Here is a 15,059-nt window from a genome sequence, read left to right as displayed (position 1 = left end):
GACCGCTATATCTGAATATACATGGAGGAGGTTGTGGATGGACCGGAGAAGAGACGCAGGCACCTAGCCTAGCCCACTCAAACCAATTAAACTGGCCCGCTTAGCTGGGATGCTCCTTGAAGGAGGTGGTGCTTTACTTGATTCCTGCGCTGACGCCTGTCCCTGCTATGATGATTACCATTTGCATTGGCAGGCTAGCGCAAAGCAGCAGAATGGTAAGGACTCGCTTTGCTTGTAAAAGTTGAAGAAGCCAGCCGCTCAGAGCAGACTCCTAGGAGCAGCGTTTCAGAATTTAGAACATACAATTTGTTCCCACCGTTTTTAATAAGTTGGTGCACCAGGCGGTTGCACTCCTTGCCTGGTAGTAGAGAAGGCCCTGCCAAAAGACTATGAAGCATTAAACTGTCTACATAAATTATCTCTACCTTGTGAAACTAAATTTAAAATTCAAAGTTAAGACAAAGAGAACGAGATCAGTAATCGGACACATTAAATCGAGCATTAACGTGTCAAAACTTAAAAAAAACATTACTAAATTGAATGTACAAAGCTCAATGCAGTGACACATGGACACAATAAGTCGACACAAAAAAGGTGTGGTCAGAAAAAATGTATGTTAAAATAAATGCAGACCCTTCCAGCTATGGATTGTTTCTAAAGTTCTCCTGCCTCCTCCCTCTTCCAGCGTCTCCTGATTTTATTGCTATTCCTTCTTAACTTATTATCTTTTCAATTTCATCTTCTCACCCTCTCTTCCAAAAACTGTAATAAAGGATTAGGCGCAAATGTGAGAGCTAAGTCCCCTGCCTCGCCTGTACCTTTAATTCAGATTTTAATGAGCCGCGCTGGCTGCATCCTGGTGCAGTGAGGATTCTAGCCATGTAATTGTATTTTGCTCTACATAAGGAGTGAGTATTTGTCTCTTCATCATTCTCCCTGCCTCCTGAATCCTCTACAATTGTCAGGAGGTCAGTGTGCATGACCCTGAATCAATTAGCAGACAAGGCATTTGCATTTTATATGCACTTGTCAGAGGATTTCAGTACAATTCTACCTTCTTTAGTGTTCTAGATCGAGTAAGGATGTGAATCTGTATCACAGACAATGAAGTGTATATAAAGCACCATGTTTGTGCCTATGAGTGGAATAGGTACTTGTGTAGAATTTCTGCATAGCCAGCACTGCGTGTATTAATCCTAATTTGCATTTGTACCTTACACAACCTAACATATCATATCCAGTAGACATCTACACTTCCTGTATTGTCTTATTTGCATTCTATACGCAGGCATATGTAGCAGAACTATGTATTTTATTTGGCACAACTAATCATGATATCACCCAATGTGTTAGGCCTCATGCACACGACCGTAAAAACTCCCGTTATTACGGGTCGTAATCACGACCCGTAATAACGGGCTCATAGACTTCTATTGGCGACGGGTTTTTCTCACGGGAAGGTGCCCGTGCCGTTGAAAAAGATAGAACATGTCCTATTTCAGGCCGTAATAACGGCACGGACAGTCCATAGAAGTCTATGGAGCTCTCGTAATAACGGGTGTCTACATGTGTGCACCCGTCATTACGGCAGCGTTGCTAAGCGATGTCAGTAAATAGTCACTGTCCAGGGAGCTGAAAGAGTTAACTGATCGGCAGTAACTGTTTCAGCACCCTGGACAGTGACTACCGATCAGTATAACCTGTAAAAAATAAAAATAAAAGACGTTCATACTTACCGACAACTTCCTGCTTCCTCCAGTCCGGTCTCCCGCCCGTTGCCTTGGTGACGCATCCCTCTCGACATCCGGCCCGACGTCCTGGATGACGTTTCAGGCCATGTGACCGCTGCAGCCAATCACAGGTCAATCACAGGCTGCAGCGGTCACATGGACTGCCGCGTCATCCAGGGATGTCGGGCTGGATGTGAAGAGAGGGACGCGTCACCAAGACAACGGCCGGGTAAGTATGAATTTCTTTAACTTTTATTACAGAAAGGGCTGTCCCTTCTCTCTATCCTGCACTGATAGAGAGAAGGGGCTGCCGATTAGTGCAGTGCTATTTTGCCGCCAAAAACGTGCTCGTAAATACGGGTGGAATACGTGTGACACCGGACCCATATTTACGGGCACGGGTTCATAAATACTGGTGCAAAACGGGTGGAATACGTGTGACACCGGACCCGTATTTACGCCAGTATTTACGGGTGGGAAAAAATACGGTCGTGTGCATGAGGCCTTATATGCAGTTTTACATGGAACTGCAAGTAAATCCACTGTATTACCAAGACTAACATAGTGAGGGTCTGTTCACACGGCTTATTTTGGAGCATAAAAGCCTCATACTACGCTCCAAAATACACTTAAAATACGCCTGCAAACAGCTTCCCAGTTATTTCAATGGGAAATACACGGCTGTTCACATTTATTTATTAAACGCTGCTGAATTTTAAAACAACGCCTCGTAAAAAGAAGTAGCATGTCACTTCTTGAGGCATTTTTAGAGCGGATTTTCCATAGACACTACTAAAAAACGGCTCACAAAAAGCCTCAAAATAAGCTTCAAATTTAAAAATGTAATTTTCACCTTGAAATCAGAGGCGGTTTTCCCTTGAAAAATAGCCTTGCAGTTTTCAGGCACTTCTTTTTGTACCTGTGAACATACCCTAAGGCCCCATGCACACAACCGTAGATTTCGTCCGTAATTACGGACCCATTCATTTCTATGGAGGACGGACACCTTCCTGTATATTTACGGGAAGGTGTTCGGGCCGTAGAAACCGGAGTGGCGGCGGAGAGAAGCGGCAAAAGAGTGGGGCAGCAGCAGAGAGAAGCGGCGGTCGAGAGAAGTGGCGTCAGGAAGCAGAAAGAGGAGAGACACAGCAGGAGGAGGAGACCCGGGCAGGACGAGTTTGTCCAGGAAAGAGATCGCAGAGAGTACCCAGCCCCAACCCTGCAGCCACCAGCATTAACCGCCCAGCAGCCACTAGCAATAGCCGCCCAGCCGTGCAGAGGTCCAGCAGTGCGATGTCCAGAGGTCCAGCCGTGCGGTGCCCAGAGGTCCAGCCGTGCGGTGTCCAGAGGTCCAGCCGTGCGGTGTCCAGAGGTCCAGCCGTGCAGAGGTCCAGCAGTCCAGCCGTGCAGAGGTCCAGCAGTCCAGCCATGCGGTGTCCAGAGGTCCAGCTGTGCGGTGCCCAGAGGTCGAACCGTGCGGTGTCCAGAGGTCCAGCCGTGCAGAGGTTCAGCCGGACAGAGGTCCAGCAGTGCGGTGTCCAGGGGGTCCAGCCGGGCAGAGGTCCAGCCGTGCGGTGCCCAGAGGTCCAGCCGTGCAGAGGTTCAGCCGGACAGAGGTCCAGCAGTGCGGTGGTGCAGCAGCCAGAATTTGGAAGCAGCCCAAGGACGAGGGAGACGACGCTGAGGAGCACAAGTACTGGACTTGTTTTTCCAATGGGCGAGGACAAAGAGGCCCAAATCCCGTAGTCGTACACCAGAGACTTTCCCACACGGGGAGACGCAACAGACATTGAGCCGCGCACTTCCACGTCCCAACTTCCCGCCCGTGGCTACCTCATGGCCGGGTACCGGCACCCATTTATGAGGGCCTGTGTTATTTGAAGTCGATGTTTCATCCCGAGAAAGAGATCCGATTCTGATTGTCTACAGGAAAATAAAAGTTAACCCAACATCGGTGTCGTATCTACTGTGCACAACTACAGCACCCACCTACATACCGGAAAGGTTAGGTGCACATTAATTAAACACTCGGGTGTGGGCATGTGAGCTGCAGGCAATCTAAAATTCTGTTGGTCGCTCCTTAGCAACAGACTGTAGACTGACACTTTATCAACAACAGTGCAAAAAACACAATTTGAAGTCTGCTGCCAAGGAGCAACATGGCAGTGGTTTGAGGTGGATCCACAGGCTGCAAATTTTGTCGCAGAAATCAAAATGGGTTTGTTTCTGCAGAAAGCACAGGGATTTCTTCAAGTTCCATTCAGATGAATGTAACTTATTTTGGGTCGCAAATATTTCTGCAACAATAATACCATCATACATAGGCTATATAGGAAATATATTAGATCTGCAGGATAAGTTAGAGTTGTAGAAAGAAAGGGTATTAGATAAACATTTATAACTAAACAAATAAACGAGTTAATAAACCTGAACCTAATGGGTTAGGGGCAGTAAACAACATCTCGGTTATTCACTGTGGTACCAATGCCACAGTGCAGCTACAGGCAAGGCGCAGGGAGTGTGACTGTCAGAGTCCAATGAAACTTTGGGGCAAGGGTCAGTGTTCATGGGAACAAGAGCAAGCCTTCCTATTGGCCAGCCTGGTCTCTACACTAAACCACCAATTAGGTGGCCGGAAACTCATGACTCCGAAGTAAATCATCTCATAACAATTGTGATGACCAGTTGAATGTGAGTTGACACGTGTTATGCGGCTTCCACAAGGAAGTTATATTTTGGCTCTGCATGGTAGTATTTTCTTAGAACTGTATGGTTTTAATTTGGCCGCTGTATGACAATTATTTGAGAAGTCTACAGCAGTATTATTTGAGATCATGTGCATAAGCGCGTTTTATCATGTGGGTCTGATCCCATTACAAACTTCTCTATATATTTTACATGCACATTGTTCACTAAATTAAGTGTTTTACTGGAGATTTAAACATATTGTCCCCCAAGACTTCCCTGCAGAGTGTTGCAACGCTCCTCCAGTACTTTTATTACTTATTTTTGTTCTGTAAAAATGATTCTTGGTACTCTGCTCATCACTCTTGAGGCCAACACGAAGCTCAAGCTATAAACCAGCTTAGAGATCTTCAGCTTACTGGTCCAAATCTCTCATATCATACTCATTCCCTCAGGAAACCACAAACAAACCAGCAGCAGCCAGCTGGAGGCAGTGAATGGAGACATCTCAAAGCTGTGCCTGCTTCTACATTTATGGTGGATAATTTTGCTTTCACAATGTCAGCTTTTATAGCTTTATACAGTACATGATGGGTTAATGAAATATATCAATTACACATGGATATGTATGCCCAGATAAAATACAATTAGCAAGAGCGGTTTATTGATGATGTGGAGGGTACTCAAATATCCATTATACACATAAAACTAATAATTATACTATATAAAACACATACTAGTGTCTTAAGGGAGTGTTTGGGTATGTTCAGATGGCTCATTTTCAGCCGTTTATCGGGACGTAAACGCCCCAAAAAAACGGAAGCTGAACGCCTCCAAACATCTGCCCATTGATTTCAATGGGAAGAACGACGTTTTGTGCTGACGGGGCGTTTTTTCACACGGTCGTTTGAAAAAATGGTGCGTAAAAATATACCCTGTAAAAAGAAGTGAATGTCACTTCTTGAGCCGTTTTACATTGTGTCAATAGAAAAACAGCTCCAACAACGGCCGCAAAAAAAAACAACTCATCAAAACACGTTTGATGCTTTAAAAAAATGGCTGAAAATCAGAGGCTGTTTTCCCTTGAAAACAGCTCCGCATTATACAGCTGTTTTTACTTTTCCATGTGACCATAACCTCAATGTTCCGCCTTTGCTTATGCAGCTTGGGGTGATTTATTTTGGGGTTCCTTAGAATCAACCATGTTTGACAGTTCCATTGGGATCAAGCATTTAGTATTATACAGGGCTTCATCATGTCTGATAATACCATTAGCAAAAGTAAAATCTGATGGGATCACTGTGATCAAGCTCTTAAATAATGGGTTGAAGCATCAATGAGATGTCCGGTTAGATTAATTACCTTTACCACAAAAAAAAAAAAAAATAGTTGATAAGGTACCACTTGTTTAACTATAGTCATTCTATGAGTTAAATAATTTAGATTTTTCTACTTGTTATTATAGCCAACTAACCCCCCCTCCCCCTCCCCCTCCCATACACAAACCACCACCACCAACAACGTTGGTTAGTCACCAGCATAGCCTCCTGCATTAGCCAGCCATTAGGAGTTATTACTGTAGAAGAAAGAGAGGTAGATGTTTCCAAGTGGTTAATTGGTTAACATGCTTCAGTCAATCATTGTTGCATAACATTGTTGATCAGACTTTGTCTTTTTTACCCCTTGAATGCACCAGGTATATTGCTAGTTTAAAAGGTTCTCACCTCTCCATATACTAAGACTAGGGCCTGATTGTTAAAAACACAAAACAGACAACATAAGGCCTCATGCACGTGACAGGAGAGTGTACGGAACCCCTGCGGCTCCATACTACAAGCGAAAGAACCAGTAATACATCATCCAATGGAGCATGCCACATTATTTTTTTTAATTAATCCAACAGAAATAACCTACATATGCCTCTGTACAGTGGTGTAACTAAAGGCGTCGCAGCGGTCGCAAATTGCGACCGGGCCAGAAGCCAGGGGGGCCCAGGGTCCCCCCCCGCACCACTTCCTTTAAAAGTTACTATAGTAACCGGGGCCAAATGTAATAAACTACCCAGGCCCCTGTTACTATAGTAACTGACAGTATACTCACCCTCCGGAGAACAATGGAGGTCCCAACGACTCTTCGCGTCATGACGCTGTGCACCGTACATAACGTCACAACGCCGCGCACAACATCCCGACGCTGGATGGAGTCAGGATCTCTGCTGCAGCCAGAGAGGAGGGTAAGTATAATATTACTGTCTGCTGGGGCCCAGGTTGTCCAGTCCCTAAAAATGTAGGCCTATCCTCAGGATAGGTCATCAATAGCTGATGGGTCAGGGTTCGACTGCCGGGACTACCCGCCAATCAGCTGTTTTAAAGGGGTGCAGAGATCGTACAAGCGCTGCTTTCCCTTCATTCCGGTCACTTGCTGTGAATCGCCGACACGGTGTGAGCAAGTAAGAGAAACTAAGGAGAAGCAGCGCTCGTACTAGATCTGCACCCCCTTCTAAACAGCGGATTGTCAGGGGTCCCGGCAGTCAGACCCCGAACCATCATCTATTGAAGGCCTATCTTGAGGATATGAGGATATCCATGTGGTAGGCTTAGATACAGAGCCCATCAGACAGTAATCTTATGTTGTATAAGATTACGGTCTTCTGGGCCCTGTATCTAAGCATCTTACCATGACCAAATTGCAAGCTTAGATACATGGCCCATTTGTGATCCTGACTGCTGCGCCCTGTATCTAAGCCTACCACATTGGTAGGCTTAGATACAGGGCGCAGCAGAAAGTAATCTTATACTGTATAAGATTACTGTCTGCAGGACCCTGTATCTAAGCCTACTATGTGGTAGGCTTAGAAACGGTGCAACGGACAGTATCACACATGGGCCCTGCATCTAAGCCTACCACATGTGTTACTAATGGTTTGTTTTTTGTGGGTTTTTTACAGGTTCGGTCGTTGGACTACGTCGGATTTGAGGACTCCTTCGATTACGCCTTTTTTTATTGTCATTAAAGTACATTTAACGAGGGTTGTGTGTTTTGTTTTTTTATTTCAATTAAATACTTTTTTGATGTCTTTGTACTTTTATTTAAACTTTATTACTACCGCCTTAATAATGGCCGCTGGCTGATTGACAGAGACCATTACTAAGGTGTGGCTTAGTATTAGCCGATGCAGAAGCTAACACTAACCCCCATTGTTACCCCAATACCCACCGTCACCATGGGTCCCGGGAAGAGCCGGGTACAATCCAGTACCCGACCATCCGTAGTGATGGTAGGGAACAGAGGCGGCCACTGGCTGGTATTATTAGGCTGGGAAAACCCAGAAAGAGCGTCCCTTCCCACCCTGGTATCGCAAGCCTGCTGCTGCTATGTTGTATCTGGCTGATTACGAAAAATGAGGGGACCCCACGTCATTTAAAAATAATAATTGGAAAAAACAATGTGGGGTCCCCCCGTTTTTCATGACAAGCCAGATAAAACATAGCAGCAGCCTAGTATTACCAGGGTGAGAAGGGCCACTGCTTTTGGGCTTTCAGCAGCACACCCCCCGCTGTAAAAAGGGAGACGTGCAGCCGATATAATAATAATGTATGGGGATGTGCGTTCGGCGTAACGACCGCTCGTCACCATATATAGCGCCTTGTGACTGGAGCAAACAAGCACCAATCAATGAGCGGTCTCGATCGGCACTCGTTGCACCGTTCAAAATTTGCGAGTGAAATAGGGCCTTAAGGCATCTGCACAACTGAGAGAGTTGTACTATGGTTCTGAACAACTTGTAGTACAAAGCTGTTATGTGCGTGAGGTGTCTGTTTGCGAAGACTAACAGAGACTGACCATTTGATGAGAAAGAATTGTTAGTGTTGTCTTGTAAGATTTTAGTTTCACCAAGTATTCACTTCACTAATGGGATGGTAAGCTTCTAAGAAAATTATTAAAGTATTGGGTATTGTTTCAGTTTGGTTTAAATGAAAGACCTTATTGGAAAGTAGCTTCCAGTTCTTATTAAGCTGTTATGACACATCTAGCACTAATACCACCTTGCCTCCCTTCTGTAACCCTCACCATTTTTTCTTTTCAGTCCTTAAGCCAGTCTGATCTCCATGTAATCAGGTTTCTTTGGACTGAGTAACACAAAAGCCATGAAAATAATCACAGATCAAGCACAAATCCGCAGTCACTTCCAGGGATGAAGACCCGAGAACTGTACCTGCCCGAGAGATGAATGACTGGGTTAATCAAACCTCAAGTGATTAAACTTACAGATAAAATTAGCGTGATCACGTCCTGACTTTGATGAACCAAACTTTTGAACGTGAATCTGCACGTTAATATTTACTTCATCTGTAAAAGATATATATATATATATATATATATATATATATATATATATATAGTCCAGGCTCCTAAGTCTAAAAAATTAGAAGCTAAATGAATTTTGGTTGCCAAATTAAAAATTAACATAATTAAATGCATTTACACTAGACTGTAGATTGATTTACTGACCGAAGAATTAAAGTGGTTTTCCCACAATTAACATTTATCCCCTAACCACAGAATAGGTGATAAATGTATGATCACAGAGACCTCCACCGATCTCTAGAACAGGGTCCCGACCGCCGATCCTCCTCACTGGACGATCGCAGTGAGGAGGACTTTAGATGGATAGGCGGTGGCGCATGTGTGCTGCCACTCTAATCCAAGTTTTTGGGAATGATGGAAACAGATGACCGCTGTACTTACCTATCTCACTCAGCCTGCTAGAGATCGGTGTGGGTCCCAGTGATGGGGCCCGTAGCGATCAAGTATATATCATCTATCCATGGTCATTTTGGGATAACAGCTCACTGCCCGAAGCATTTACAGAAAAAGATGTGCTCTACATTGTTTCTGCCTGCAGCTGCCACTAGGGGGGGGGGTGTGCGTGGGTGTGTATATATATATATATATATATATATATATATATAAAATTATTAATATTATATATATATATATATATATATATATATATATATCGATCTCATGGTAAGAACATCGTTCGCGCTCTATTACGGAATAGTACATCGCGGGAGGATCGGCCATCCGGCTATGCCTTCAACGGAAGCCTAGTGGGTTCTGACACAGTCAGGACCCACTATGCTTGCTGTCAGCGAGTAGTGGACAGCTCTAATACACTGCACTACGCATAGTAGTGCAGTGTATTAGCATTGCGATCAGGGACTCCTGCCTTCAAGCCCTCTAGTGGAACAAAATTAAAAAGCAGAAAAAAAGTAGTGTAAAAATAAAAAATATAAAAAGTTTAACAGTAAAAATCCCTCTTTTTCCCTTATCAGTCCTTTATTATAAAAATAAACAAATAAACTATACATAATTGGTATCGCCGCGTCCGTAACGACCTGAACTACAAAAGCATTCAGTTATTTATCCAATGTGGTGAACACAATAAAAGAAAATAATAATAAACCATACCAAAATAAAAAAAATTTTGGTCACTTCATCTCCCAAAAAATGTAATAAAAAAAGATCAAAAAGTTACATGTACCTAAAAATGGTACTGATCAAAACAACAGTTTGTTACGTCAATAAACAAGTCCTCACACGGCTTTCTTGATGGAAAAATAAAAAAGTTATGGCTCTTAGAATAAGGTAACACAAAAAGTAAAAGACTTCATAAAAAAGTGTTTTATTGTGCAAACGCCATAAGACATAAAAAAAAAACTATAAACATATGGTATTGCCGTAATCGTATCGCCCCGCAGAATAAAGTGAATATGTAATTTATAGCGCACGGTGAACTGTAAAAAAAAAAAATAGAATGAAAAACAATAGTAGAATTTGTTTTTTAGTCACCACGCCTCATAAAAAATAAAAACCGATCAAAGAGTCACATGCACCCCATGAAAACTACAATTAATTCCTCAAGGGGTCTAGTTTCCAAAATGGGGTCTTTTAAAGGGTCCCCTCTACTGGTACCTCAGAAGCTCTGCAAATGCGACATGGCGCACAGAAACCAATCCAGTAAAATCTACATGCTAAATAGCACTCCTGCCTTTCAGAACTCTGCCGTTTGTCCAACCAGCAGTTTATGACCACATGTGTGGTATTGCCGTAATCGAGAGAAATTGCTTTACAAATGTTGGGGCGCTTTTCCTCCTTTATTCCTTGTAAAAATTTAAAATTTGTACCTTTTAATCTGAAAAATGTGATTTTCAATTGAACAGCCTAAATCCACAAAATGCAGGAAAAAAACCTGTGGGGTTTAAATGCCCACTATACCCCTCAATAAGTTACTTCAGGGGTGTAATTTGCCAAATAGGGTCACTTTTGGGGGGTTTCCACTGTTTTAGCACCACAAGACCTCTTCAAACCGGACACAGTGCCTAATAAAAAGGAGGCCACAAAATCCTCTAGGTGCACATTTGCTTTGGAGGCCGGTGCTTCAGTCTATTACCACACTAAGGCCACATGTGGTATATTTCTAAAAACTGCGGAATCTGGGCAATAAGCATTGAGTTGCGTTTCACTGGTAAAACCTTGTTTTACAGAAAAAAATTGAATAAAAAGGATTTTCTGACAAAAAAGAAATTTGTGAAGTTCACCTCTACTTTGCTTTAAATTACTGTGAAACACCTAAAGGGTTAATAAACTTTCTAAATGCTACTTTGAGGGGTCTAGCTTCTAAAATGGGGTGTTTATGGGGGTTTCTAATATATAGGACCCTCAAAGCCACATCAGAACTGAACTGGTACCTTAAAAATTTTTTAAAAAAAAAAAGGAGGTTTTTGCCATTTTATTCAAAAAAGTAGAAACTGTTCTAAGCCTTGTAACGTCACAGAAAAATAAAAGAATGTCCAAAAAATGATACCAACATAAAGTAGACATATGGGAAATGTGAACTAGTAACCATTTTGGGTGGTATAGCCATCTGTCGTACAAGCAGATAAAATTTGAATTCAGAAAAATGCTATTTTTTCAAAATTTTCTCTAAATGTAGCTATTTTTTACAAATAAACACTGAATATATCGACCAAATTTTACCACGAACATAAAGCCCAATGTCTCACGAGAAAACAATCTCACAATTACTTAGATAGGTATAAGCATTCCGAAGTCATTACCACATAAAGTGAAATATGTCAGATTTGAAAAATGGGCTCTGAGCTTTAAGGTCAAAACTAGGCTGCGTCCTTAAAGGGTTAATGTAACCCATAATCTGTACAATTTCATTGAAAAACAAACTGAAATTTTTTAGGGTGGAAAAATATAAAACAAAAATAATGTGGTTGCATATATATGCACACCCTTAAAACTAATATGTTGTTGAATTACCCTTTGACTTCATGACAGCATTCAGTCTTTTTGGGTAGAGGTCTATCAGCACGGCACATCTTGACTTGGCAATTGTTGCCCACTCTTCCTTGCAAAAGTGCTCCAAATCTGTCAGATTTCGAGGGCATCTCCTGTACACAGCCCTCTTCAGGTCCTGCCACAGATTTTCAATGCGATTAAGGACTGGGCTCTGGCTGAGCCATTCCAAAACTTTGATCTTCTGGTGAAGCCTTCTTTTATTGATTTGGAGGTTTTGCTTTGGGTCGTTTTCCTGCTGAAAGTTGAAATTCCTCTTCATTTTCAGCTTTTTAGCAGATGCTGCAGGTTTTGTGCCAATATTGACTGATATTTGGAACTGTTCATAATTCCCTTCACCTTGACTAAAGCCCCAGTTCCAGCTGCAGAAAAACAGCCCCAAAGCATAATACTGCCTCCAACATTCTTGACTGTAGCTATGGTGTTCTTTTGGCTTTGCACCAAACATACCTTTTGGAATTCTGGCCAAAAGTTCAACCCTAGTCTCATCAGTCCATAACACGTTTTCCCACATGCTTTTAGCAGACTTGATGCAGGTATTTGCAAAACATAGCCGGGCTTGGATATTATTAGTTAGAAAAGGCTTCCGTCTTGCCACCCTACCCCACAGCCCAGACATATGAGGAATACTGGAGATTGTTGTCACATGCACTACACAACCAGTACCTGCCAGAAAGCCTTGCAGCTCCTTTAATGTTGCTGTAGGCCTCTTGGTAGCCTTCCGGACCAATTTTCATCTTGTCTTTTCATCAAGTTTTGAGGGACGTCCAGTTCTTGGTAATATCACTGTTGTGCCAAATGTAATCCACTTTTTGATGAACGTCTTCACTGTGTTCCATGGTATATCTAATGCCTTGGAAATTGTTTGGTACCCTTCTCCTGACTGATGCCTTTCAACAATCAGATCCCTCTGATGTGTTGTAAGCTCTTTACGGACCATGGCTTTTGCTGTCACATGCAACAAAGAAAATTTCAGGAAAATCCTAATAGAACAGATGAACTTTATATGGGGTTGCTCAGAATCACTTTAAATAATGGCAGCTTTGTACTGACTAGTATTGAACATGAGTTTGAGTGTCATTGGCAAATTCTGAACACAACCACATCCCCAATTATAAGAGGGTGTTCACACTTATGCAACCACATTATTTTTGTTTTTTATTTTTCCCCTCTAAATTATTTCAGTGTTTTTCAATGGAATTGTACAGACTGTGGGTCACATCAAAGGTGGAATAAGTTATGCAAAGACTTGTTTTGTACGGACTTTGTTACATGACAAAAACTGGAATTTTAACAGGGTTGTGTAGACTTTTTCAGCACTTCAGGAATTTAAATATATGTGATTTATTCTCCCATGTAGCTAAATACAACTTTTATCCCTCTCACAGGGACTTTCTCTGAGAGATCCTTGCACCTGCTGCAGAAATAACCCCATTCAAATGAATGGAGATGATTTTCAGATGAAGACAATTTCTGCAAAGAAATGTTGCGTGTGACTGCACCCTGAAAAAGGCCCCACGGCCTGCCATGGCTATATACCTTTCAGGCTGCGTAAAAGGCACAGCCTTTAGATTGCTTGTCAGTGTTAGACGGGGTTCCCACGTATCGTAAACGACGCCGATTTTCCGTAAATTCAGTGCAGAAAATCGGAGCGTTTACAGTAGCAGCAAAGAGGAGGAGATTTGAACAAATCAAACCTACACACTGCTGAAAAAATCTGCTGCAAAAACGTTTATAAATTGACCTTGCTCATTTGTTGCAGGCTTTTCACATTGAATTCAGTGATAGCAAATGTTACGAGCAAATTCGAAGAAAAATAAATATTGTGTGTAAAATGTATTTTAAAAAAGGCAATACTTACCTCTCAAACACTGTAATAGCAACACATTGCTCAATTTTCTGCCCTCCTAGGAGGACGTTTCATCCCATGTGACGGATACAGCCAATCACAGTCTGCACATGTCACATGGGCTGCGGCATCATTCCAGGAAACCAAGCTGCACAGAGAACAGAGGGACGCGTCGCCCAGGGGTAAGCACTGCCTTTTTATTTTTTCCAGTACTGTTACCACAGGGGAGATTCTGGCCAAAAATCTGCACCACAATTTGATGCGGTTTTTCGCCCGGAATTCCCTGCAGGTTCTAGGTAGGATACACTGCATACTCTTGCACAGTATATCCACACCATGGGATGTTACCATTCAGAGGAATGGCACAATGCAGAGTTCTAAAAACACATCCTCCAGCAATGTTATGTTATGAGGAATAAAAGTATTTGGTATAACGGATGTGTCCGGAGAGCGGACAGGTCCTTTTTAAAAGAAATTTCCACCCAAAAACAAAAATTAAAAAGTAGTTTGTATGAGAAAATACAATTTTAAAATTTACATTGATTAACAATTAATGAATAGCAGTAAAAGAAGAATCTGCATGACCCCAAGAATGGTGCTGTCAAGCTCCGCTAAAGGAAGCAGAATTTCTGAAGTTAATAAAGTAGTTCACAACATAATCATGATGTGTGCCACAAAAGTAAAGTATATGGTGTGAGACAAATTTGTGTGTTTTAGGCTCTGCTCACATTTGCGTTGGAGATTTCATTGGGATTCGTCACAACGTTTTGGCTTCTGCTATAAACAGAAGCCACAATGCAGATGTGAACAGAGCCTTTAACTAGGCAGGTTTAAAAAGTATATATGTTTGGAAAAAACCTCTATAAAAAAGGAGACATGGCTAAAACGTGATTTTATGCTGCAAATTTATTATAGATTACTGCAAAATATTGGTGCAAACGTACGCGAGCCATAAGATGCAGTAAATAGAGGCCTAACATGAAGCTCCTGGACCACCACACAAAATCATTTACAGGGTCTCCCACATACCATGTGCCATTTATAATACTACTGTAGTTTTATGTGGAAGAGGGGACTTTGGACCCACTCCGGCACCAGGGCCTGGATGCAACGGCTACCTCTCTACTGGAAGCCTGTAGAATCCATATTCTAAAAAGTAAAACTTACGCAGGAGACTAAAAACTGTGAACCAGCAAACTGTGCAGAACAGTTAGATAGTCGTGTCATTAAATTGGATAAGCCTTAATCTTAAGTTCTCCTACCACCTGCCTGCTATTTATGCGTAAACGCTACCCATTACTTATTTTATATTTCATAGAGAATCTATTTATCCCCTGACTTTACATCTAATGGAATTATAAATCAAAGTCAAATTTAGTGCTCGTCTAAATATAGAATCAATGTGAGGAGTAGGGGGAGGACGA

The sequence above is a fragment of the Rhinoderma darwinii genome, chromosome 13, assembly GCF_050947455.1.
Source record: "Rhinoderma darwinii isolate aRhiDar2 chromosome 13, aRhiDar2.hap1, whole genome shotgun sequence".
Lineage (NCBI taxonomy): Eukaryota > Metazoa > Chordata > Amphibia > Anura > Rhinodermatidae > Rhinoderma > Rhinoderma darwinii.
The sequence above is the reverse complement of the archived record's forward strand: the minus strand, read 5'-3'. Positions refer to the sequence as shown.